The sequence below is a fragment of the Rhinatrema bivittatum genome, chromosome 15 (genome assembly GCF_901001135.1).
Source record: "Rhinatrema bivittatum chromosome 15, aRhiBiv1.1, whole genome shotgun sequence".
In the NCBI taxonomy this organism is placed as follows: Eukaryota; Metazoa; Chordata; class Amphibia; order Gymnophiona; family Rhinatrematidae; genus Rhinatrema; species Rhinatrema bivittatum.
Window position 1 is genome coordinate 76,049,612 of NC_042629.1, and position 25,016 is coordinate 76,074,627.

At 43.6% G+C, this 25,016-nt stretch overlaps 1 protein-coding gene across 18 annotated transcripts in view; it reads right to left on the bottom strand.

Annotated features, from left to right (window-relative positions):
* Positions 1-25,016, bottom strand: part of TTLL10 (tubulin tyrosine ligase like 10) — a 307,814-nt gene that overhangs the window by 260,960 nt on the left and 21,838 nt on the right. For 2 of the 18 annotated variants that reach the window (XM_029578082.1, XM_029578081.1), the window contains exons 1-2: positions 11,037-11,208; positions 10,840-10,917 (exon numbers count right to left, since the gene is read on the bottom strand). The exons of 15 other annotated variants lie outside the window; for them this stretch is intronic. The gene's annotated coding sequence lies outside the window, so the exon portion shown is untranslated. Of the gene's footprint in view, positions 1-10,826; positions 10,918-11,036; positions 11,209-25,016 lie in introns of those variants that run through there. One more of the 18 variants, XM_029578083.1, reaches the window with a different exon arrangement.

The following is a 25,016-nucleotide window of genomic DNA, read 5'->3' on the forward strand; positions in this document are numbered from 1 at the left end:
CTCTTTTGGTCACTGGCTTGAGTCTGGATAGGTTAAAAAAGATGGGGCATCACCATCTCATGGTTTTCTGTGGTGGTATTAGTCCCATTTCCTCTGCCCATATCAGCATGAGGAGACTGGCTTCCTGGATGGATATAGATTTAGAGCCAGAAAACTTTATCAGTATGTCAATGTTACATGCCCTGTCAAAATAATCTACAGAATGATTCAAATAAAAAGCTAGGGAAAGAAAGCTTCAGTAATGAATGCTCCTTTCACTGCTGGGCAAGTTTGCACTAACACTACTTGTACTGCACCTGTTTGATGAACGGAGGAGGATTTCATCTTTTTAATTCTGCCATGGCACATTTTTTTTGGCTTCTGAATTTGAAAAAGAGGATTTTTCCTCATTTTGCCTATGGAAAAATTATTTATTGACTACAGCCTTATGAGAGAAAGCAAAAGGATTATCTCCAGTTCAATGGCTTATGGAGCTGCAAACACTGCAAAGCAATGAAGGGAAAGGCAGAGGTCAACAGGAATCTCTAGCACCACAACACAAGTAAACTGGGCAGAGACTAGCTAGGTCTTAGGAGCCTTAGCTCTCCTCAGAGGCTCCACATTACATCATTCCCCTCTACAGAACGAGCATGCACAGAATCCTTAGCTTCCTTTAAGGGGAAGATATCATATAGAAATAGTTCCTATAGATACCAAAACTCAAACTAGCCAGGTACTCTCTTCCTATTGGCTGATCACTGGTAAGACACGGCGCCGTGTCAGAAAACTGTCAGCCTGAGCAGAGGATTCCTGGCAGGGAGCAAAGACGGAAGCTCCACGCCATTAATGAAGACAGTGGCTGGGTCCAGCTCTAAGCACTGATGCCATGGCCCCTCTTCTCTTCCCTTCTACCTTGACATTGCTCGCAGTTTTACTTAAAAGGTACTGAGAAGTATGCCTCCTTTGGGCAGTCATGCAAATCTCTAGAACCTTCTATCCTTTTCCTGTATTTGAATGTTATCTATAAAACAAGGGTCACTTCCTGTATCCAGAGAGATGCTGGTCAGTTTGTAAGATGAAGGGCACCCAGTACCCAGCATCTCCCGAGAACACTTATATTGACCAATAAAAATACATTATACTTTTACTGAGTCTAAGTGTTCTGGTGTCCCTGGCCATAAGCATAGCGTAAGCTTTACAGTACCAGATCTCAGCAGAGGTCTTGCCTATGAGGCTTTCTTGCTAGATATTAATTCATTATGCCAAGGTACACAAAATGTCAAAGTTTTACTTTCTAACACAAATTATGAACACTGTTGATTTATGAATCAATTCACCCATGATAAGGACTCAGGAAAATGTTCTGACAAAAATATTCACTGCTGCACATGAATAAAAATAACTGCATCCTGCATCTGAAAAAAAGCTGCCAACAGGCCCCAAGCAACTTAGCAACCCCAAATAAACTCCCTCTGCTCCACCATGTAATATATTACAATAAGAAGGAGCCTCATTGTCCCTTTTTTCATGTCACTCCACTGACATCAGCAACATCTGGCATTGGACGGAGAATGCTCATTGGATGACGTCAGCATGAAGTATTGGTAAGTTGCCCAAATCACTTGGCTGTGCTTCAGTCACCGCATCACCAGATTTAAGTGCTCAGATGCACGTTAGGAAACAGTGGGAGAAAAAGCAGCATCAATACACATATAGAAAACCACTTACCTGCCTTTAATAAAACCAGAAGTGACTTATGACAGCACAAGGTATAAAGCCAAAGGTATCTAAACTAAACTAAAAACAAAACTCAACCCTTTTCCTTGTCTGTGCTCTACCTGCTCCTTATCTGATGGACAGTTCTCCCCCTATAAAGCACTGGCAGCTCTGATGGCAAATACCATTCAATTGTCAACCCCTGCAATGCTTTTATGGGCTGACAGCAGGGACCTCCCCATATAATCTGACAACACCAATGCTGCAGAGCACCACACCTCTACTCCTGCATTCATACATTGCTCCCCTCCAAAACAGACCTGGAGGCGCCTACAGCATCACAAGAGATACCACATACACCTTAGCAGTAAATCCAGCCCATCTCTCCCATTTTTCCAGATCCGAAGAGAGATGCTGCATGTTGGCTCGCACCTCTGCGTTTGGTAGTTTTCAGGACAAGCTGCATTTAGATGCAGTATTTATGATTTGGATAAAGTTTGTCCTAAGATTAGTGTTTATTTGCCAATGCTAGAAATTGCTTTTTGCTAATTCACGATACACCTTTTTATCGAAAAGCTGCAACTGATCGCTGTTTATATGCTGCTATGCTAATTGGCTGCAAACAGCATTTCATATGTAAAAAGGCAGGCAATAAATCCAAATAAATAAGACAGGTAGGCAATCCTTGCATGTGAAAAAACTTGTCATGTCTAGAACCAGAAGACCATTCACTCTTCCAGCCCTTTCCTGTTACAGGGGCTGCATTGTGGTGCTTTCTTTGTGTGCATCATACTTCAAGATTTTCTAGATTTGGAAAGCCATTTCCAAGGGTAAAAGAGTGCTTTAGCCACGGAAATAGGTTTTCACAAAATTGTCCACCTGATATGCTTAGGGCCTATGTGTGTCCAATTTTACCCATAGTTCCAAGGAATGTTCTCATGGGCGGGGTCTGGAATTTGTAAATAATTGTCCATTTTGAAAAGTGCAAATCTTTTTCCTGAAACAAAATGTACATACAAATTAGCAGGGGTAACTGTGAGCAGGTAGTTTTGGTGAGAAATTTTTCAAAGGGATGATGTACTCTACTCTCCCTCTGAAAACTGGTGTTAGGTCTACAGGTAAAAGTACCCATAGACTTCACACCAGTATGGACAGTTAGGCTCATTACTTCATGTCTCTATCCTCTGTACCTGTGCTGATCTGTGTCATTGTTCTGTCTGTATTTTGGGCATGGTTGGTTTGCATGAAAAGAAAAAGCATGTGCTGTTTGTGCTTGGATTAAGCCTCATTTTTGATGTAGCTACAACCTGTTTTGTCTTGTGTTGTATCATCTATCCTGTGAACTCTAGCTTTCTACTCTGCTCTTTCACCCTAGCTTGATGGACTCTATAACAAGGTACCATCAAGCTAGGCCGAGATAACATAGTACAAAATTTCATCTTTGTGAGACTTTCCTCACTCTAAATGAAGTCTAATCTTCACCAAGGCGTACTGTGCTTTTCATCTGTCTCACTCTGCATGATAAACTGGCCCCTAAACCCTAAACCACCACCAACACCTCACCTCGAACTATTAAATGACCATCCTATAGGCATATAAACACTTGTCTACTAGGAAGGCCTTATAGATAGTCTCTCTCTCTCTCTCTAATAGGAATTATTGTGGGGTGAGATACAAAATTTCCATAAACACGCCCCTTTTTCTTAGCGCGGGCGTTATGCATGCGTTATTATCGCATTTTGATGAATCTAGGGGTAAGTTAGCAGGCTACTTCCAATATTCAGAGTTGGCTGTATTACTTAGCCAGCTAAGTCTGGTTGTGCCAAAGACCTGTTCTAAAATTAGCCGGCTATATTCACTAGTGCTATTAATCAAGTTTACTTAGGGAACAGCCACTGCTATTAATTGCATCAGTAGCATGGGATTTTCTTGGTGTTTGGGTAACTGCCAAGTTCTTGTGACCTGGATTGGCCACTGTTGGAAACAGGATGCTGGGCTTGATGGACCCTTGGTCTGACCCAGTATGGCAATTTCTTATGTTCTTATGGTGCTGGACCATTGAATATACCTCCAAAGTTTATCTGGCTAACTTTGCTATCCAGACTATTTCTGAATATGGACCTCCTAATGCTTATTTTTGTATGTATACCATAATATCCTTTCTTGCAGGGATGGCTGTGTATGCATGAATAATGGGAATAAGTTCAAGACTAGGTTTGTACATGCAAAGCGTGGGTACAGGTAGTGTTTGCATGTGAAAAAGGATGGAAAGATGAGATAAGATTGATAGGAAGGGGCATTTGAAGTGAATGAAAGACTTAGGTTTGCTGTGTAGGTGATAGGGCCAAGGAAAGCACTTTTTAAAAGTTAAATGACAGTGCCATGATCTGCTGGGGAAAAAGCAGTACTGTCTCTAAAATCTTTCTTTGCCATAAGAAAAACACGCAGCCAATGATTTTTTTCATAGTTTAAAGTTCTTTCATTTATCCATCTCATGGCACATAATACAGTAAAATGGCAAGACTTTTTTTTAATGTAGATTTGCCAATTTAGTTATTGGCAAAAGAAAATGAAAGTGAAAAAATTGCTCTTACACACTAGAATGGCTACAAATCAAAACCACATGATTCGTTGAGTAAGCCCTTGTGGGTCAGTTTGCAGATAGTATTTGCAGCAGGGAATTATCATACCTCATTACTTATCACCACTGTACAGCACTGCATACATCCAGTATAACAATAGGGGAGATATGCTGGAGGTCTATAGAATAATGAATTAAGTGGAATGGGTAAACTCGAATCGGTTGGGGGACGCACAATGAAATTACTAGGTGATACACTTAAAATTAATAAGAGAAAATAGTTTTTACTCAACGCATAATTAAGCTCTGGAATTCACTGCCAGAGGTTCTGGTGAGAGCTCTTAGCAGAACTGCATTTACAAAAAAAAGTTTGAACAAGTTCCTGGAGGAAAAGTCCATAAATCATTATTAAGGTGGAGTTGCAGAAATCCCCTTCTTATCCCTAGGATAAGCAGCTTGGGATCTTTCTACCCCTTGGGATCCTGCCAGGTACCTGTGACCTGGATTGGCCCCAGCTGGACACAGGATACTGGGCTTGATGGAGCCTTGGTCTGACCCAGTATGGCAAACTTATGTTCTTATTCTTATAAATAGCTGACATAAGTTAAGCTTTCCTGGTCATCGGGGTTGGCAGAATTTGATGGAACTGACAAGTAGAAACAGATGAAGTGTTTGTTATTATTATTTGTATGCAGTATTTGCCTGTTTGAACTATCGTTCATTCAAAGTGGGTCACAGGGCTAAAAACCAGAGGAGTGCTACAAATTGGATAATAAAGTATAAGGTACAGGATAAATGGTTAAGAAATCACGGTACAATAACAAAGATAAGTATGTGGTGAATAGGGTAAGACTGGAGGTACAATAACATCAGTAGACAGTGGAATAGGGTAACAAATTAGAGAGAAGATATATGGAAGCAGGTAAATAAATGCCTTTGTCTAGTCAGTGGGACCGGTGCACTGAATAGCCTGGAGTTCATCTCTTCCATGGCGTGACTGGCATTGTTCGAACAGCCAGGCCTTCGCAAGTTTCCTGAAATGTACAAAACCCTTCACTAGGAGAAGGTGGGGCAGCTGCTGAGAAAACCCAGTCGGGTGTCCGATCTTTTGATGGAAGGTGCGATTTTGGATGCTCCTTGGGAGGATCGTAATGACCTGGCGTGTATTAAGAGAGTTGGTCTTTTAAGTACTCTGGCCCATTTCCTCTTAAAGCTTTGAAAGTATTTACTTTTTCTGCCATCATCACCATGTACTATATTTATGGGCACTAACAAAAAGGAGAATACGACCCAGAAATCTTGTTTGCTCTGTGTGGTTTCCTGGTTAATATCTCCAGCGGAGACCCATCATTCAAAATCTCTGAAACATCAGTGCACAAAGGAGGAGAGGATACATTCCTAAGGGGAAAAGCCAGCTCAGTAAGTTTCTCTAGCATTCTAGAGAAGAATTCTTGTTTGACGCCCAATTAAGGACACAAACCAGATGGAAATATTGAACTATGACATGAGATTTGTACATTCAAGACTGGAGGAAAAGTCCATTAAGAATTATTAAGGTAGACTTGCAGAAATCCACTGCTTATTCTTGGTATAAGAACATAAGAACTTGCCACACTGGGTCAGACCGAGGGTCCATCAAGCCCAGCATCCTATTTCCAACAGTGGCCAATCCAGGCCATAAGAACCTGGCAACTACCCAAAAACTGTCTATTCCATGTTAATGTTGCTAGTAATAGCAGTGGCTATTCCCTAAGTAAACTTGATTAATAGCCATTAATGGACTTCTCCTCCCAGAACTTATCCAAACCTTTTTTTTAAACCCAGCTACACAACTGCACTAACCACATCCTCTGGCAACAAATTCCAGAGCTTAATTGTGTGTTGAGTGAAAAAGAATTTGCTCCGATTAGTTTTAAATGTGCCACATGCTAACTTCATTGAATGCCCCCTAGTCCTTCTATTATCCAAAAGAGTAAATAATCGATTCACATTTACCTGTTCCAGACCTCTCATGATTTTAAAGACCTCTTATCATATCCCCCTCAGCCGTCTCTTCTCAAAGCTGAACAGCCCTAACCTCTTTAGCCTTTCCTCATAGGGGAGCTGTTCCATCCCCTTTATCATTTTGGTCGCCCTTCTCTGTACCTTCTCCATCGCAACTATATCTTTTTTGAGATGCGGCGACCAGAATTGTACACAGTATTCAAGGTGCGGTCTCACCATGGAGCGATATAGAGGCATTATGACATTTTCCGTTTTATTAACCATTCCCTTCCTAATAATTCCTAACATTCTGTTTGCTTTTTTGACTGCTGCAGCACACTGAGCCGACGATTTTAAAGTATTATCCACTATGATGCCTAGATCTTTTTCCTGGGTGGTAGCTCCTAATATAGAACCTAACATCATGTAACTACAGCAAGGGTTATTGTTAGGATCATGGACCCTTGGGCCGGTTGTGACTACAGGTGTTGGGCTGTGGAGACCCACAGTGACCATCGCAGCCGGGAGGCGGCACTGAAGAGAGATTCCGAAGAAGGCTTCACCACTGGAAGTCCGAGGTCCCCCCAGGAGGAGCCCGTGAGGACCCGGACCTCTTGGAATTAGACGAGACCCTATGCGACCAAGGATCCAGGAAGCGGCCGAAGAGATAGAAGATGAGGATGGCAGGACCCAGGAGGCTAGAAGAGTCTTCACCCTCGGAAGCCCGCGACTCCCCCGGGAGGAGCCCGTGACAGCCCGAGCCGCTGGGACTTAGGAGAATCCTCCAGGCCAATAAGAACTGGATACCCGTGGACAAAGGGGAAGCTGAAGTTGGAGTCGAAGAACGAAGCCTGGCTCAGAAACCAGAAGTCTGAAGCCAAAACCAAGCTGGAGTCAGAGTCAGTGGACGAAGCCGGGTCAGAAGGCAGAAGTCAGACGAAGCCAAAACCAGGGACAGGAGCAGAAGCCGGAGTCAAAGAATGAAACAAGGTCAGGAGCCAGAAGTCAGACATCGCAAGCAGTCAAGAACCGGGAAGCAGGAAACACAACTAGATCCTCCGAAGAGTGAACCTCGTTGCAAGGCCCCGTCCTAGTCAAGCTCCAGGGTTTAAATACCCTGCAGTGTCTGACGTCATCCGGGGCGTCCTCTTCGTATTTCCCGTGCTGGCCCCTTTAAGGCTCCAGCCCCCGGGTGCGCGGGCGCCTAGGGGGCAGGCCAAGCGCGTCGGGTCGGAGTCGTCTCCCTCGCACAGGGAGAGCCGCGGCAGGATGCTGGTCGGGCCTACCGGGCCAAAGAGGTCCGTGCGGGCCGGGCCGGCCCCAAGGTAGGAGGAGGGACCGAGCACAGCCCAGTCCCATAACAGTTATTTTTCCCTATATGCAACACCTTGCACTTGTCCACATTAAATTTCATCTGCCATTTGGATGCCCAATCTTCCAGTCTTGCAAGGTCCTCCTGTAATGTATCACAATCCGCTTGTGATTTAACTACTCTAAATAATTTTGTATCATCTGTAAATTTGATTACCTTACTCGTTGTATTCCTTTCTAGATCATTTATGAATATATTAAAAAGCACCGGTCCAAGTACAGATCCCTGAGGCACTCCACTGTTTACCCTTTTCCACTGAAAATTGACCATTTAATCCTACTCTCTGTTTCCTGACTTTTAGCCAGTTTGTATTCCACGAAAGGACATCGCCTCCTATCCCAGGACTTTTTAGTTTTCTTAGAAGCCTCTCATTTATTTATTTATAAGTTTTTATATACATATCCAGCATAGCTCTCTGCTTCAACAGCAGGGGAGAAGAAAACCTGATACTTCACGCATATCCAGCATAGCTCCCTGCTTCAACAGCAGGGGAGAAGAAAAACTGATACTTCACGCATATCCAGCATAGCTCTCTGCTTCAACGGCAGGGGAGAAGAAAAACTGATACTTCACGCATATCCAGCATAGCTCTCTGCTTCAACGGCAGGGGAGAAGAAAAACTGATACTTCACGCATATCCAGCATAGCTCTCTGCTTCAACAGCAGGGGAGAAGAAAAAAGGATTTGCACTCACAAAGTGGGGAGTAGCTGGCTTGTTACGGCGGTTACTACCCCAAACCAAATAAGCCTGATACTTCACTTTCAATGCATATCCTGCTTCAACGGCAGGGGAGAAGAAAAACTGATACTACAAGCATATCCAGCATAGCTCCCTGCTTCAACAGCAGGGGAGAAGAAAAACAACCAATAAGGGCTGAATAACACAGTCTGGGTAAAACAAATAAGCATGGGTGTAGCTTGCTTATTGCGGCGGTTACTTCCCTACTACCCATAACTAATCAAGCTTGATATTTCACTTGGTTGCAGCTCCATCACTGCTCTCTACATTAATGGTGGGGGTGGAAGGGAAATAGAACCAAAGAGCTAAGAGAAACAGATAAGTATGAGAAAAAAATGTGAAGCTTGCTGGGCAGACTGGATGGGCCGTTTGGTCTTCTTCTGCCGTCATTTCTATGTTTCTATGTTTCTATGTTTCTATATACCGCAAAATAGGACAGGAGTCTGACCGACTAAGCGGTTTACAGTAAAACATTCATAGTTAAAAGACAAACCAAGCTATCATAAAATAAATCACATTTACAGTAAAATCATTATTAAAACAATTTCTGCTGCGAGTATGCGGTAATAGTTATTGAAAATTGTAGGCATTGGTATAAAGGTGCATTTTCAGAGCTTTCTTAAATTCTTTAGTATTAGCGGTTAGGTGAATTTGTTCCGGGAGAGAGTTCCATGAGGGACTTTGTCAAACGCCTTCTGAAAATCCAAGTATACTACATCTACCGGTTCACCTTTATCTACATTTTATTAACCCCTTCAAAAAAGTGAAGCAGATTTGTGAGGCAAGACTTCTCTTGGGTAAAGCCATGCTGACTGTGTTCCATTAAACCAGGTCTTTTTGATCTTCAGAATAGTTTCCACTATATTTCCCGGCACTGAAGTCAGGCTCACTGGTCTATAGTTACCCGGATCGCCCCTGGAGCCTTTTTTAAATATTGGGGTTACATTGGCCAAGCAGCCTGGATTCTCTCTGTCCCTTGGGATCCAGCCAGGTACTTGTGACTTGGATTGGCCTCTGTTGGAAACAGGATGCTGGGCTTGATGGACCCTTGGTCTGACCCAGTATGGCAATTTCTTATGTTCTTATGTTCTAAGCACAGAAATGGAACAGCATAACCCAATGTGTCTATCTGGATGGGATTCTGAGAAGTTTTCTGTAGGACATAATAGGGTCCTTCTGTTAATCCTTATGGGAGAGAGCACCAAAGACCAAGGAGGGGAAGCAAGACAGAGCATGCACCAGGTCTTTAGAGGAAACATTTTGAACAACCGAGAGTGTGTGCACTATGCAAATGATTGCTGCTGATTAAAAGGGGCATTTTCACTCCTATCTGAACTGGTTTCAGAGGAAGAAATCACACAGTAGGAAAAGGATGATTGGAAAGGCAGACAGGGCAAAATAAATATTTAGTGGATTCAGAAAGGGCCCAGCTTCTCTTTCTTCTATTTATTTGAAGGTTTTCGCTCCCACTGCAGATTGTTTTCTGCTTTGCTTTCACAGCATGTGGTCAGTGCTTGCAGACTGGCCTTGATATCATTAATGCGTTGCACTTCCAGAAGTCTCTCTCTGCTGGATGTAAGATATTATTATAGGGTAGCAAATTCTGATCTTGCGATTATTACATATTAAATTCCTTGCCCCTGCACCCCCCACCATTTAGTGATTTTTGTTCAGAATTTGTTGAGGCAAATAAATTATTTTCATGACAAAATTGCTGGCACATAAATAGGTTGCAAAATCCCTGACTTCCATGCAGAAACGGTCGTTGTGCTTATCTGGATCCCCATCCTAAATCTTTACTGCTCTCTGCTTCAAGGGCAGGAGGTAACGGGGAATTGGACACAAACAGCAAATAATAAGGGCCTTGACTTTGACCGTCTGGGAAACTGCTAAGTATGGGGGAGATGCTACATCAGCTTGCTGGGCAGACTGGATGGACGTTTGGTCCTTTTCTGCCGTCATTTCTTTGTTTCTACGGTAGTTCCAGGTACTCGGCTCCACCTATTTATCAACTATTATTCAGTCTTGCTGTCACTATTGAATTCATATTGGGTATTGAATCCAGGCGCAGTGAAAGATTTAGAATTGTATCTTTTAAATGCTAAGGGCCCAGCATCACACAGACTGAGAAAGCCATTTCTAAGGCTGACTGGTACAATGATAAGAGACGTCACTAAAGAGTAAATAGCAAAGGTTTTATTACAGGCAACACCTGCTTCAGATCAGAAATGAAAGGAAAATCCCGCCCTCTCCCAAAGCACACAGCTCCTTTCCACCTCCCCCTGCTCACGACAGGAAGGAATCAAACTGGTGCCAGAGATGTCCACAAAGTCATCCAGCAGAGATGGCTGGGACCTCGGAGTTCTGCAGAACCTTTCATACACAAAAGCCCAGCAATCCAGACGTCCTCGAATAGAATGGCAAAACAAGAGACAAATCACTCCTGCGTTCCGCACCTAAGCATCCTACCTGAGCTAGCTTCAGAGCAAGGCTTGCAGGGAGAAGTCACATAGGAAGTCCCAGCAGCAAATCAAAGCCCATCCGAACCTAAAAAAGGAGTATAGTTACAAAACTAAACAACTATTCCACCGGAGCCTTAGAAAGTGCAATAGCCAACTGCCTGGTTTCATGAAAGGCAAACTCATTGAAATTAATCAGTAACTTACTTGTTGTGCTGGAGTTGTTCCGGCCTGTTAAATTATCAGAATTCAATCTATAGAACTGTATATGCAGCGAGATTCCCCTAGGTTACAGTTCACAAATCAGCAAGATTTCACCAAGAAAAAGAAGTAGAGGTGGATGGAGCAGGAGAGGAGGTTGCAGTGTCTGTTATCTCAGCCTTGGCTGAGTGAGGGGAAGCTGGTGAAAATCTTTGCCTGGTACAATGTACTTCACAGGCCAGGAATTTTACAGTGAATAATTTTTAACTTCTGCTATGGGAGGAAAAGCAGGGTCTGCAGTTTGTATGAGTCTTTTTTTTTTTTATCAAGACAAGTAAGACAGCAAAAAAGAACATTTTACAGGCAAAAAGAAGAAATTTACCTAAGGAAAAAAAAGATCAACTTTAATTACAGAAAAAAACTCAGAATAAACTGTGGTCCTATTATCTTGATTAAATGCCAGGATATAGGTTGTCACTACCATTTACATAGAAAGAGGAATAAAGATCAATCAGCCCATCCAGGCTGCCTGTTTCCCTACCTACAACAATCATGGTCTGTAAAGCCAAATCACCCTGCTGCCTAAAGGTCAAACTCAAGGTGATTCCAGACTCGATATCATCAGCCCACAGGATGTCAGCTCAGAAAAGTACTACCCTACACTTCCCAATCCACTTCAGCTCTGCAGTTTCAGGGAGGAAAATGGTGCACCATCATTTATTTAGATTTAGATTCCACTTTTTTCAGCGCTTCAAAGCAGATTACATTCAGGTAACTCATGGGTAACTCCAGCGGCAGCTTTCAAAGCAAGCTGAGACACATGATTTTTGCTTTAAAGATTATGCAAAGGTACGTGCAGAAAAACTCAACCCTCGCAGCTATGCCTGCTCTCTGAATGCGTAACTTGTACAGGTTCATTTACCCATGCACTTTGTAAAATCTAAAAGCACGTGCGTGAATTGAAACCTCACTCCAGTTCCACATATACCATTCACATGCACAAACCCCGGACAATTTCATAACAAGAAACCTGGGGTTTATACACATAAAGACCTTTGAAAATGTGTAAAGACCAAAAAACAACTTTCTTCATTAAAATGAGCACATACAGCCTGAGAAAGTACCCAGCAAGCACGTGCAGCTAAGGGCTCATAAGTTAAGAACATAAGAACATAAGAAGTTGCCATACTGGGTCAGACCAAGGGTCCATCAAGCCCAGCATCCTGTTTCCAACAGTGGCCAATCCAGGCCATAAGAACCTGGCAAGTACCCAAAAACCAAGTCCATTCCATGTTACCATTGCTAATGGCAGTGGCTATTCTCTAAGTGAACTTAATTAATAGCAGGTAATGGACTTCTCCTCCAAGAACCTATCCAATCCTTTTTTAAACACAGCGATACTAACTGCAAAGTGACCATCAGAGCTGGAGGACTGCTGTAAGCAATAATCAGCGCTGGTTATGTGACATCTACAGGTGTAATGAGCACGTCCAGACTACGACACTTCCACTATTGTACACAGAACACGTGCATACGTTACCACACGTGTCCAAACACTTTCACACTGCAAACTGACTCACGCAACAGGAAGTCGGATTTGTTTCTTGTCTGCAGTTTTGGGGTTGGGGAGCAGGGTGAAGTGCTGGTAAAGGTATCAGCAAACTGGTGATTCTGAGTTCGCCCGCAACTAAGCATTTTCAGAAAGGTGTACGCACGTACTTTAAAACATACCTGCATCCACGTTTCATTTTGGGAATTTATGCACAAATTGTTATAATCATTTCACATGGAAAAAAAATATATATATATATACACATATGTATGTATTCCTGGGATAAGTATACATTACATAGAAACATAGAAACGATGGCAGAAAAGGACCAAACGCTCATCCAGTCTGCCCAGCAAGCTTAAGGTAGTAACTCGCCTACAACAGAACGTAAAAAGCTTTAAAAAAGAAATAAAAACTTGGCTGTTCAGGAAGGCATTTTATGAAATTCACTAACACTATCCTATCAACAATGAGATTACCGGCCCCTCTTATCATTACATCACTTTTATTTTATGAGTTTAGTAATAACATTTACTTGTCTTTTTATTTCTTATCACTGATTTTAATGCTTGTATAATCCATTCATGTGCTATTAATATTTCAAGTATGTGTTAGTAATATTCTATATCTATTAGTTCTTTTATTACATTACTTTTTATATGTTTTTAGGAATTGAAAATGTACTAGATGTTATGCCATTGCTGTAAACTGTTATGATGGGGAAGTTGCATTAAAAGCATCAAGGCTTATTGGTTAAGGGCAGTAATCTCCATGCCTCCTGCTAAGGGTAGTAACCACCGCACCAGCAAGTTACCCCCATGCACACTTTTCTCATTTCCGACCTCTAGCCTTTAGGGATCTGAATTCATTGACCGTTTTCATCGGTCTTTGCTGCATGTAACTTTCGATACCTCTCAGCAGGCCATGTGGGCCTTTGGCTCTCCAGTTCAGGAGGTGAACCAAGGTTTAGGACACATGGCTTTGCATTCACATTTGTCCTTAGGGAGGGTCATTTTCAAAGGGACTTCTGCAGATTAAGTAGTGTCCTACCCGCAGAAATGTCCCTTTAGAAAATTGTGCACACACACACACCCTGTGTATGCGTGCACTTGTACACACATCAGAAGAGGCGTCCCCTTTGAAAATTGCTACAATATATGCCATTGAATTGTTCATAGCTTTTACCTGCGTTAAAACTGCTTTTGAAAATTGTTAGGACAGTATGTTACATTTACGCATGTGATTCCTTTGAAAAGACACCTGTGTACACGTGAATTCTCTCAGCAAAACCAAGCACACCACCAGTAGGTGCAACTGTGGGTGCCTTCCACCCTGAAAACTGATGCAACTTAAGGGCATGTTTGCTGGTAACGTATGTGCGATATCCCTGAAAATATTCTGACCGGTGCCATCCTGTGCATGCAATGAGAGAGCCTGTGCAGGGAGCCGGGCATGTGCTGCACTCCCGCCTCCTCCCTGACCTTTGCACCCAGGTTTTACGTCACATTCTGACAGCACAGCAATTCAGATTTTCAAACCCATGAGCAAAGTCTGCACGTCTGATGCACACAAAGACACAATCTGCAAATAATAATAGCCAGATCCTAATTTCACATACTTCATGATTTGCTTGATTTCTGCATGATTTTATAATGTTGCATGATGGTTAATGCTGTCCCTCGTTTTAAAGTCCTATGTAAGGCAATTAATCAACTTTAGATAAATACAATCATCACACCTGCTCCATAAATGCCACAGGATAAAGCAAGGGGATTTAAATTCATATTTTGCCTTCCATGGAGCTATTTTCAACCACAATATAAATACAGACAGCAGGAGCAGAGGCCGTGTCTTGAACAGCCTTGCATTTCCAAGTGCTTTAAAATGGTAGTAAACCACCTGGGTGCTAAGGTACTACATAGCATGGAGAGGTGCCACCATGACAGGACAGCATCTGGAAGATTGTAAGCTGAAAAAACTATCAAGGACCTACTGTAATCCAGAGATCTTCAGAGGAAAAATGCAGTCAGGCAACCCTGTACACTAATTGCAAAACAAATCCACAAGATATAATTGTTCCCATTTTCTAAGAGTGCAGGGTGAAGCCATTAATGTGGAGACCTGGGTTCCAGTTCCACTACTTCCCAGCTATGTGACCCTTCAGCAGAGCACTTAACCTCGGGTACCTCAACTCTGTGGCCCAAAGAATGGAAGCTTGTACAGATCTCTCGACAGCGCCAAAAACAAACATTAACCTGTCTCTAAGACTCCTCTTAACAGGACGGGCACCCTGACCTGCCTTTCCTGAAAGCTTAGCTCTTCCCTGCGCTCCACTGTACACAGCCCAACACTGCCCCCTAATGAACATCTCTTTAGAGCCTCAAACGCTAAAGCAATGGAAAAAGTTATGAAAATCCGGCTTTCCTTTCTTACAGGCTGATTCAGTAAAGACTGCGGGAGAACGGGCGCCCCATGTTGAGTGCCCGCTCTCCCGACGCGCGCCCAGCCACATGATCCTATATTTAAATGAGGGGTCGCGCTAATAAGGAGGCGCTAGGGACAATTACGCACCTCTAGCCCAGGAGAGGTGGCTCTGTCAGCGGCTTCAGGAAACGATGTTCAATGTTACGAGTGGCGGTTTTCCGAATCCGCTGACAGCCATCGGTTAGGAAAATGAACGCCTGTAAAATTGAGCGTCCATTCTCCTATCCAGACCGGCCGGCACTTTTTTTTTTTACATTTTGGTTCCTCTGACTTAATAACACTTTTCTGGGCTGCGGATTGGCCACACATTTTACTTTCCGAATGGTGGGTGAATGACTAATAGGCTCATGAACATGAATTTGCACGTGATGAGCGCTATTACTTGTCAGGGGGTTTGGCCGTGCGTTTTTGAGGCGCTAAATCCCTTACAGAATAAGGGGTAATAGACCCCCCCTTTGAAAACACGCGGCCAAACGCGTGTTGAACAGGGCGCACGACCGTGCCCATAAGCTTTCCAGTAACACTGCATATGCGAGCTTTCTAAGAAGGATGTTTTACCAAACAAGTTGGCGGCGGCAACATTTTAGTGAAGAAACTCAATCCGTCTGTAACAAGCGTGCAAGAGCTAAGCTCCCGTCGTCTGGCCACTGAAGTGAGCACGCAGTGACACTGGGCTGAAGTAGTACAGAAAGAGCTAGGCCGGGGCAGGAAGCCACAGGCTGAAGGAAGGGATGGGGGAGGCCCTGACAGGGCTCACACTTCCAAGGGGCCTAGCGCTGATAGAGGGCGAGAAAGCACAATTGCTTTCTTAGATCTGACTGTCCCCACAATACGGGGCAGGTCATGTGTTTCCATAGACGACGAGTGAGATAATCAAATTTGCAGATGACACAAAATTATTCAGAGTAGTTAAATCACAAACAGATTGTGATAAATTACAGGAAGACCTTGTGAGACTGGAAAATTGGGCATCCAAATGGCAGATGAAATTTAATGTGGATAAGTGCAAGGTGATGCATATAGGGAAAAATAACCCATGCTATAATTACACAATGTTGGGTTCCATATTAGGTGCTACAACCCAAGAAAGAGATCTAGGTGTCATAGTGGATAACACATTGAAATCGTCGGCTCAGTGTGCTGCAGCAGTCAAAAAAGCAAACAGAATGTTGGGAATTATTAGAAAGGGAATGGTGGGATCCCGGGGAGTGGCCAAGATGGCACCTGAGAGAGACGCTGGGTTGTGAGCTCTGGACAGCGTCGCTTTTCTTTATGGTAACTTTTTCGTGTTGAGGCCTCCGAGCGATGCCACACACAAAGCGTAAAGGTCGGGTGAGAGAGGGAGCCCCGACCCCCTCAAGACCCGCGTTAATTCAGACGACGCTGACGGGCTTCCAACCAGTATCAGAGGTAATAGCCGGAGAGTCCCGCTGGGCAGCAAGGCGGAGAGCAAGTGCCTCTGCCCCTGGGAGACGTCACGCTCAGTCCCGGGGCCCCAACTACCCCCCACCCGGAGATGCCGAAAACGCTGCGGACCCAGGCTCCAGACGAGGACGGATGGCGTCCTTAGAAGTGAGACCAATCGGAAAGGGAGCAACGGGAGAGACGGCGTCATTGGAGAGAACGGGAGGTTTTTTCATCTCCTCCCCCCGAGTGGAGGAAAATGGTGGTGTAAAACGTGCTGAAACCAGTGGAAAAGAAGCTGGATCAGCAGCGGAGATGGCTCAGCCCTTAAGGAACCAAGAAACTCAAGGTATTTCTGTACCTCAAGCCATAAATTTGATACCCTTTTTGCCGGTGGAGAAACCTAAAATTCTAACGAATGAACTAATATGGCAGGCTATAATGACAATGCAAAATGCTATGTTAAATTTATCTTCAAATATAAAGGACTTGCAAACATCGCTTCATAATTTAACCCCAGAAATAAATCAACACTCTACTAATCTGATAAAAGTGGAAGAAGAAATAAGCCAGATTAAGAGGGCACAACTTTCAATAATTAAAGGAGAAAATCTGCTTGAAAAGAAAGTGGAAAGTATAGAAAATTCTTTAAGATATAACAATTTACGAATAATAAACTTTCCCAAATGTAAAATGATATCTCCTAAAGAACAATTAAAAAACTATTTTCAAGATATACTCTATAACAGCTGAAAAAACACCTAATGAGAAAAAGAGAAGACCACTTACAAGAAAATATACTAACAGAAGGAGTATCACTGAACGTGATGGAGTTAATAGAAACTTCGTATAGCTCTCAAGTAGAGATGCGTGGGACTTTATTGGTAAAGTTTAAATATTTAGAAGATAGAGATAACGTGTTAAAATTATTTTTAATTAAAAGATCAATGTTATATTTGGGCCAAAAAGTGTGGGTTTATCCCGATGTCTCACGGGAGACACAAGCCAGACGAAAGAAATTCTTAGTACTGGCCAATCAAGCAAGAACGTTTGGGTTTCAAGTTAATGTCAGGTTTCCTTGTAAATGTGTAATGAAAGTAGAAGGTGTAAAATTTATATACTACGAACCTGAACAATTAGCAGAATACCTTGAGAATCGTAGGAACCAAGGGGCAGAGACTGAAGTAACATCAACTTAATAGTTGTAGTTCAAGAAAGGAATACTCTGAACTCTTTCTCCTTACAAAGTTTAGATTTTGTTCTTCTTTTTTGTTGCGATGTCTTGCTCTGGTACTCCTCCCATTAGTTTGGTAACATGGAGGAAAGAATTTGTGTTAGATATTTCTATGATTAGAAATTATGTCTAAAAGATAAATATATGTTGAGTTTATTCTTACTCCTGTATTTATGTTAAACAAGTTTGAATGTATCAAATTTGAAATTTGCAAAATTAAAAATTAAAAAAAAAAAAAAAAAAGAAAGGGAATGGTGAATAAAACGGAAAATGTCATAGGGGCGGATTTTCAGAGCCCTGCTCGCGTAAATCCGCCCAAAACCGGGCAGATTTACGCGAGCAGGGCCCTGCGCGCCGGGAAGCCTATTTTACATAGGCCTCCCGGCGCGCGCAGAGCCCCGGGACTCGCGTACGTCCCGGGGTTCTCGGAGGGGGGCGTGTCGGGGGGCGGGGCCGGAGCGCGCGGCGTTGCGGGGGCGTGTCGGCAGCGTTTTGGGGGCGGGTACGGGGCGTGGCTACGGCCCGGGGGCGTGGCCGCGCCCTCCGTACCCGCCCCCAGGTCGCGGCCCGGCGCGCAGCAGGCCCGCTGGCGCGCGGGGATTTACGTCTCCCTCCGGGAGGCGTAAATCCCCCGACAAAGGTAAGGGGGGGGTGTAGACAGGGCCGGGTGGGTGGGTTAGGTAGGGGAAGGGAGGGTAAGGTGAGGGGAGGGCAAAGGAAAGTTCCCTCCGAGGCCGCTCCGATTTCGGAGCGGCCTTGGAGGGAACGGGGGGAGGCAGCGCGGCTCGGCGCGCGCAGGCTATACAAAATCGATAGCCTTGCGCACGCCGATCCAGGATTTTAGTGGATACGCGCGGCTCCGCGCGTATCTACTAAAATCCAGCGTACTTTTGCTTGAGTCTGATGCGCAAGCAAAAGTAGGCTGATCGCGCTTCTTTTAAAATCTACCCCATAATGCCTCTGTATCGCTCCATGGTGAGACTGCACCTTGAATACTGTGTACAATTCTGGTCGCCGCATCTCAAAAAAGATATAATTGCGATGGAGAAGGTACAAAGAAGGGCTACCAAAATGATAAGGGGAATGGAACAACTCCCCTATGAGGAAAGACTAAAGAGGTTAGGACTTTTCAGCTTGGAGAAGAGATGACTGAGGGGGGATATGATAGAGATGTTTAAAATCATGAGAGGTCTAGAACGAGTAGATGTGAATCGGTTATTTACTCTTTCGGATAGTAGAAGGACTAGGGGGCCCTCCATGAAGTTAGCAAGTAGCACATTTAAAGCTAATCGGAGAAAGTTCTTTTTTACTCAACGCACAATTAAACTCTGGAATTTGTTGCCAGAGGATGTGGTTAGTGCAGTTAGTATAGCGGTGTTTAAAAAAGAATTGGATAAGTTCTTGGAGGAGAAGTCCATTAACGGCTATTAATCCAGTTGACTTAGGGAATAGCCACTGCTATTAATTGCATCAGTAGCATGGGATCTTCTTAGTTTTTGGGTACTTGCCAGGTTCTTATGGCCTGGATTGGCCACTGTTGGAAACAGGATGCTGGGCTTGATGGACCCTTGGTCTGACCCAGTATGGCATGTTCTTATGTTCTTATTTTCTTATATTCTTATAGAGGGTCCAAAGCTCTGGAATTCCCTACCTGAGATGTTACGTGTGATACCAGAAAGAAAGAGATTTAAATGTCAGCTAATAGCACGGCTCTTCAACAGCGCACACAAGCTAACTTAAAACATCAGAATGTAGAGATCTACAATAGCAAGAAGGAAGAGATACTAACTCATGCACGAGGAACAAATTTAATGAGAGATTGTACTGACTAATATGTGAAATTTATTATTTTATTTCCTGTACTTCACATCTTATGTCCTAGATCTTTAGTTAATATATATTGGAACATTTCATTTGATACATGTTAATGCCTTTGATGAATACCACCTCTGTAACCTGTCATTATTTGCTGATTTATAGCTATGAATGTTATTTTTTATACACGGTTGTGATCTTCACATAGGACGACGGCATATACAATTTCTAAATAAATAAATCCTTTTCAGCTTTTTTGTGTTCTCGTGTACCATGATTGGGCCGCCTTCTCTGAAGATTTCTTTTCCCTTTGCATTTTTTGCATTCATAGAGGCACAGGAATGCGACCCCTCTCTGATGAACGCATTTCCCGTGTGCGTTCCTGTGAAGTGCGCTGCCAGACTTTGCAGCAGGGTTTTCTGGCACTCTCGCCTGTCCGAGTTTCTGTTTGAAGCTTACTTCTAATGTATTTTATTTCCTCATAGTAATTTAGGTTATTATTATAATACATGTTTTATTGCACCCACTAAGAATTGTAGCATAGTGATTTCTACATTTTTTAATTATATTAAACGAGTTTTTGTTTCAGAAGGAAACTGAATAAAGCAGACCTTAAGGCCAGGGCTGAAACATCCCAATACGCGAACTAGGCGGTCACCTAGGGCATCAGCCATTAGGGGGCGACAAAGAGCAATCATGTCGGGCTGCGAGCGGAGCCCATCCCACTCACAGCCGAGAGGCATAGAGACTCAGCGGGCCACGAGCAGCGCGCTCGCGTGTGTGTGTGTGAGAGAGGGATTGTGCGTATGAGAGAGCAATGGTGTTAGTGAGAGAGAGGGAGGGAGCCTTGTAAGGGTGCATGTGTGAATGAGACAAGGAACCTAAGTGTGTGTAAGAGCGGGGGCCTGTCTGAGTGAATGAGGAAAGGGCTGGAGCCAGGGCCTGGACCGGGTGGGGGGGGGGGGGGGCGGGAAGGCACCTAATACCCTTGCACCAGCCCTGCTTAAGGCTTCTCTTTTCAAAAGTGAGCAAAGAAATGGTCAAAGAGGTGAGCCAGCTGCAGCCTCCTCTCAGCCATTTCCTTACTTAGATTTTGCAATTATTTGATTGTTTTAATTCAGAAACTGGGTAGTTATCAAAACAATACGACTAGGTCAATAGCTTAAGGGTTTGTTTTACTCACTTTTGAAAACAGATCCCATAGTATTTACAATAGTTAGGATGTGCAAAGCTGTAAAAGATTAGTTTGAACCTAAATCTGCCCCAAAAGCTGCAGATTTACTCACAAACTAAATATCCTCGAGTGCAGCAACATCCCACCGACTGACAGAATAATCTGCCAAAATGTGCCACAAAGCACTGCAGAGTCACAGAAGTGAAGCAGGGCTTTGCTTCTCACTGCTAGTAAGACTGCATTGTGCACTTTCTTACCCAGTTGGACCAGTGCTTCTTTTCTGCCGACACCTGGCTTTTGTTTTCCGAAGCCCCAGACCTCAGAGGCTCTCCTGGCTACTGTCATCCGATGTCATGAGAGGCAGTTTGTGATTAGAATTTCTTGGATGCTGTAAGTTTCTCATCACCAGTTCTGCTCCTCGCAGGGAGATGCTCTTTATTTATTTCATATTCTGCTGATTCAAGTTTATGTTTTCAGCAAAGCACAGGCTTAGCAGAATAAAATTAGCTGATAACTGCATGGCAAAATACGAAGAACTCAAGGACAACACACAGCAGACAATACAAAAACACAAATAACCAGAGACAGTGAAGCACAAGAAAAACTAAAAACAAAAAGGTCACTATTGAAAGGCATTTATCCGGATAACTTTCGACTTATCCAGATAAATGCAGGCTTTTTGAATATTGTCAACACTTATCTGAATGACATGTGTCCAGCTAAGTGGGGGGTGTCTTGGAGACAAGTGACCCAAATAATTCCATTCTAGATTTTTTTTGAAAAGTGACCTAAAATGTCTCTTAAGAGAAAAACCCAATAGGTTTAAAGCCTGGGAAAACTGCAATGCTTTCACCCTCTTGCAAAATGTAAGATAAGGCAGTCCCTCAGAACAAGGCTTGCTGAGGGTGTCAGCTCCTGGGAGCCCCCACTCCAGCGCAGCTCCATGCACACAACCTAGAGATTCACTGCTAAGGACACATTGAATTGCAAGAGATGAGAAGGTAACGTGCAGTGCAAACAGCACTGCTTAAATGATGTTATGATAGAAACAGGCTGCCTAGGCAGGTCAGAGCCGACTCTCTGGGTCAGTGCAGGGAGTCCTGGGGAGTGCGCCTCACAGAGAGTCTGCTGGTGACAGGGGTCAGCTACACCTTAGCGTCTTCGCTATGATTTTCTTTTTTGAAATCCCTGTTAAACACATTTTGGCAATCGTGGGAGGAGGAATAGCCTAGTGGTTAGAGCAGTGGGCTACGAACCAGGAGACCAGGGTCCTGCTGTGGCTCCTTGTGACCTTGGGCAAGTCACTTTACCCTCCATTGCCTCAGGTACAAACTTAGATTGTGAGCCCTTTGGGGATAGGGAAATACCTACAGTACCTGAATGTAAACCGATCTGATCTCTCAGATCGAATGTCAGTATATAAAAAATAAATAAATAGCGCACGTAATTTCCTTATTGAAATGCAGGACAACAAGAACCAGAATTCAGTGGGGCAGACTTCATCTCTTATTTTAGCCGAGAGGTTAGTGACTCAAGGTAGCCTCCACTACTGACCTCCATGTAATGACTGATCAAAACTGTGCTCTTTATGTTCTGAGTGGTAGAGAGGCTTCCATGCACAAGATCCGCCTTTGCAAAACGAGCAGCTTCACCCACTGACAAGAGAGGACCTGAAAGTCTTCATGGAGAGCGCTTTTTAGCTGTGCTGATAAGAAATGTCATCTCCTTATCCCCCAGATGTTAGGAGCCTTCAGCTTTACTCCTGTAATAAACCAATAAACTAATCTCTTCACAGAAGAACAGGACTATGTGTACGGTATTAAAATAAAAATGGTCCTTCACTGCCTGAGATGTCATGAGATGACTCCTACCTTGGTTTTTTGTATTACCAGAACCATGAAACTTGCACAAGGAGTAGACTTCTTTAGTTAGGAAGAATTTTACCACTAATTGCACATTTTAAAAAGTACTAGTTTATCCAAAAAAAAACAACCCACCCCAGGTTGCTAAAACGTAAACAAAGTAATTAAAGCGCACTTGTTAATGAGTGCTAGTAACTGGAGCCCCCACTCCCAGCCCACGCCATACGGTGTACAGTAGGGCCGCCCCTGGCTGATTTAGCCCTGCGTTAATGATTTCTCACCTGCTCACCAGGAAGCCCGTGCACACACCCCCATCTGTTTCTCTGCAAGCGTCCTTATTGTTATAGGAGCTGTGCCTGACAGATGGCAAAGGGCGGAAAAAGGTGTTTTCAGGAGAGAGGGCTAGAAATGAACCCTAACTAGGCAAGGCTCACGTTACAGCGAGTACTCGGGAGAGTCCCCTGAAATCTGACAGGGCTGCAAGCAAGTGAGCTCCAGCTATGGGGTGTGCCCTCACCCAAAGCATGGCAGAAGCTGAAAACTTTGCAGGGACTTAACACATTTATTGCTGGCTTTTCATAGATTTTAACCCTGGTTTTAAATACAGCAACAGCAGAAAACTTTAATAATTATAATACTTAGCATCTGTATGTTGCTACTGGATGCATGGTAATAGGTATTTTGGTGCAAGTCCCTGCCTAAAAAAGCTTCCAGTCTAAGGAGGTGACAAAGAGTGACATTTTCCCTGGTTCCCAGTCCAACCACTCCTCCTCATCTGAATAAACAAAAACCCGCGGTCCTTGTGGATCTGCAATCAACATGCGTGCTCCTCATATCTTACTCGTCCCGAGCTCTGCTGGGAAGGATCTCAGAGTAAGATGTCGCAATAGAAAGTGCACAGCCCTTGTTCACCAAAAACTTTAAAATCTGCTCTGAGCAGAAACGCAAGAATGAGATATACAGTAAGGAGCTAACTTTCAAAAGGTTTTACGCGCATACATGGCTTTTAAATATTGCTAGGATATATGCTACTTTCAGTACATAACTCCAAAGTGTGAAAACTGAGCATGCAGCTCCATGCACTAAGTGGCTTCCCCTGAACCTCTTCCAATCATGTGTGGAGAGGGGAATATTCAGTGGTACCGTAAGGGGGAACTTTGCTTAGGATATTGAGTGGGTACAGTTATTCGGGTAACTTTGCCACTCACCAGGTCTTTTCCTCATATTAGATCTCATAAACGATCTTGGCCTTTTATTGATCTGTTGTGCTCCCAGAGATCCAGTTGAATCTCTTCTAGATCCATCACAGGTTAGTGCCACAGTAGTCTCCGAGGTATCATCTCTTACTGTTTTAGGGGACTTTAATGATGACTTTGATAGTCCAGTGGCAGTTGGTATTCATGAGCCTGACTTCATAGCAGCAATACTGGACTCAGATTTGAATCAAGCAGGTCACTGAAGCTGCTCATGAGAAAGACATTATATGCTAGAGCAGACACACTGCTAACCCTCCGAACCAAAGAGCGACCCTCCAACCATTATTATCATCAGACCATAAACTGAGGTCATTCATTGACTAATCTGAGGCTCAGTGAATTAACACATTGTGCCATTTATTATCTGAAATAGTTGAGACTCCAGCCAGTGGAAAAACTGAAGTGTGGTTCAGAGAAATAAAGCAGCCATGAAGCATCCTTTAGTTACCTAGCCCATGTTGTACTGACGACCTTCATGCCTAGAAAAGATGAGGCCACAATGCAAGTTGTGGATCAATGCTGATAAACTTCTTTGTGACTCTCATTATAGATATTCAAGTGAAAAATGATTATTAAATGAATTATTATCCATTTCATTTGGCCGGTGAATGATCTTTTGAAACCATCTTCATGGATACCCTGCTCCTGAGACGCCACCTGCCGTGAGCTGCATGAATTTGCACATTTATTGCAGGATAAGGTGGACATAATTTGCAGAGATGTAGAGGCGTCAGCAAAGAGTTCTCAGGATTTTCCCCAAGCCCTGTAGGAGAGCTATGGCTTTCTTCATTCATCTCGAGAAAAATTCTGTACGAGTCCAGAGCAACACCCTGACCTTTGGATCCATGTCCATCAGATCTTCTTATTCCATCTGCCAACAGCTTATTAGAAGCTCTTGGGGAAATTGCTCGTTCCTCTTTAGCGTCTGCCATTTTCCCTACACAACTTAAGACGCTTAAGAAATCTTTGCTGGAGCCTTTGCAATGGCTAACGTGCCAGACAGAGTCATTCTGACTCTGGGCTCCTTTCCAGTCGGGTTTTAAACTCGGTCACAGCACAGAAACAACATTGCGGGCTATCCCTGATGCACCATGGTAGCAACTTGATAGAGGCTGTGATTCTCTCTTACGTTTGCTGCCCTTGACCAGGGGTTACGTTTAGTATAGCAGACAGAGCCTAGGATAGACTTCCTTCTTTTTTTGTCA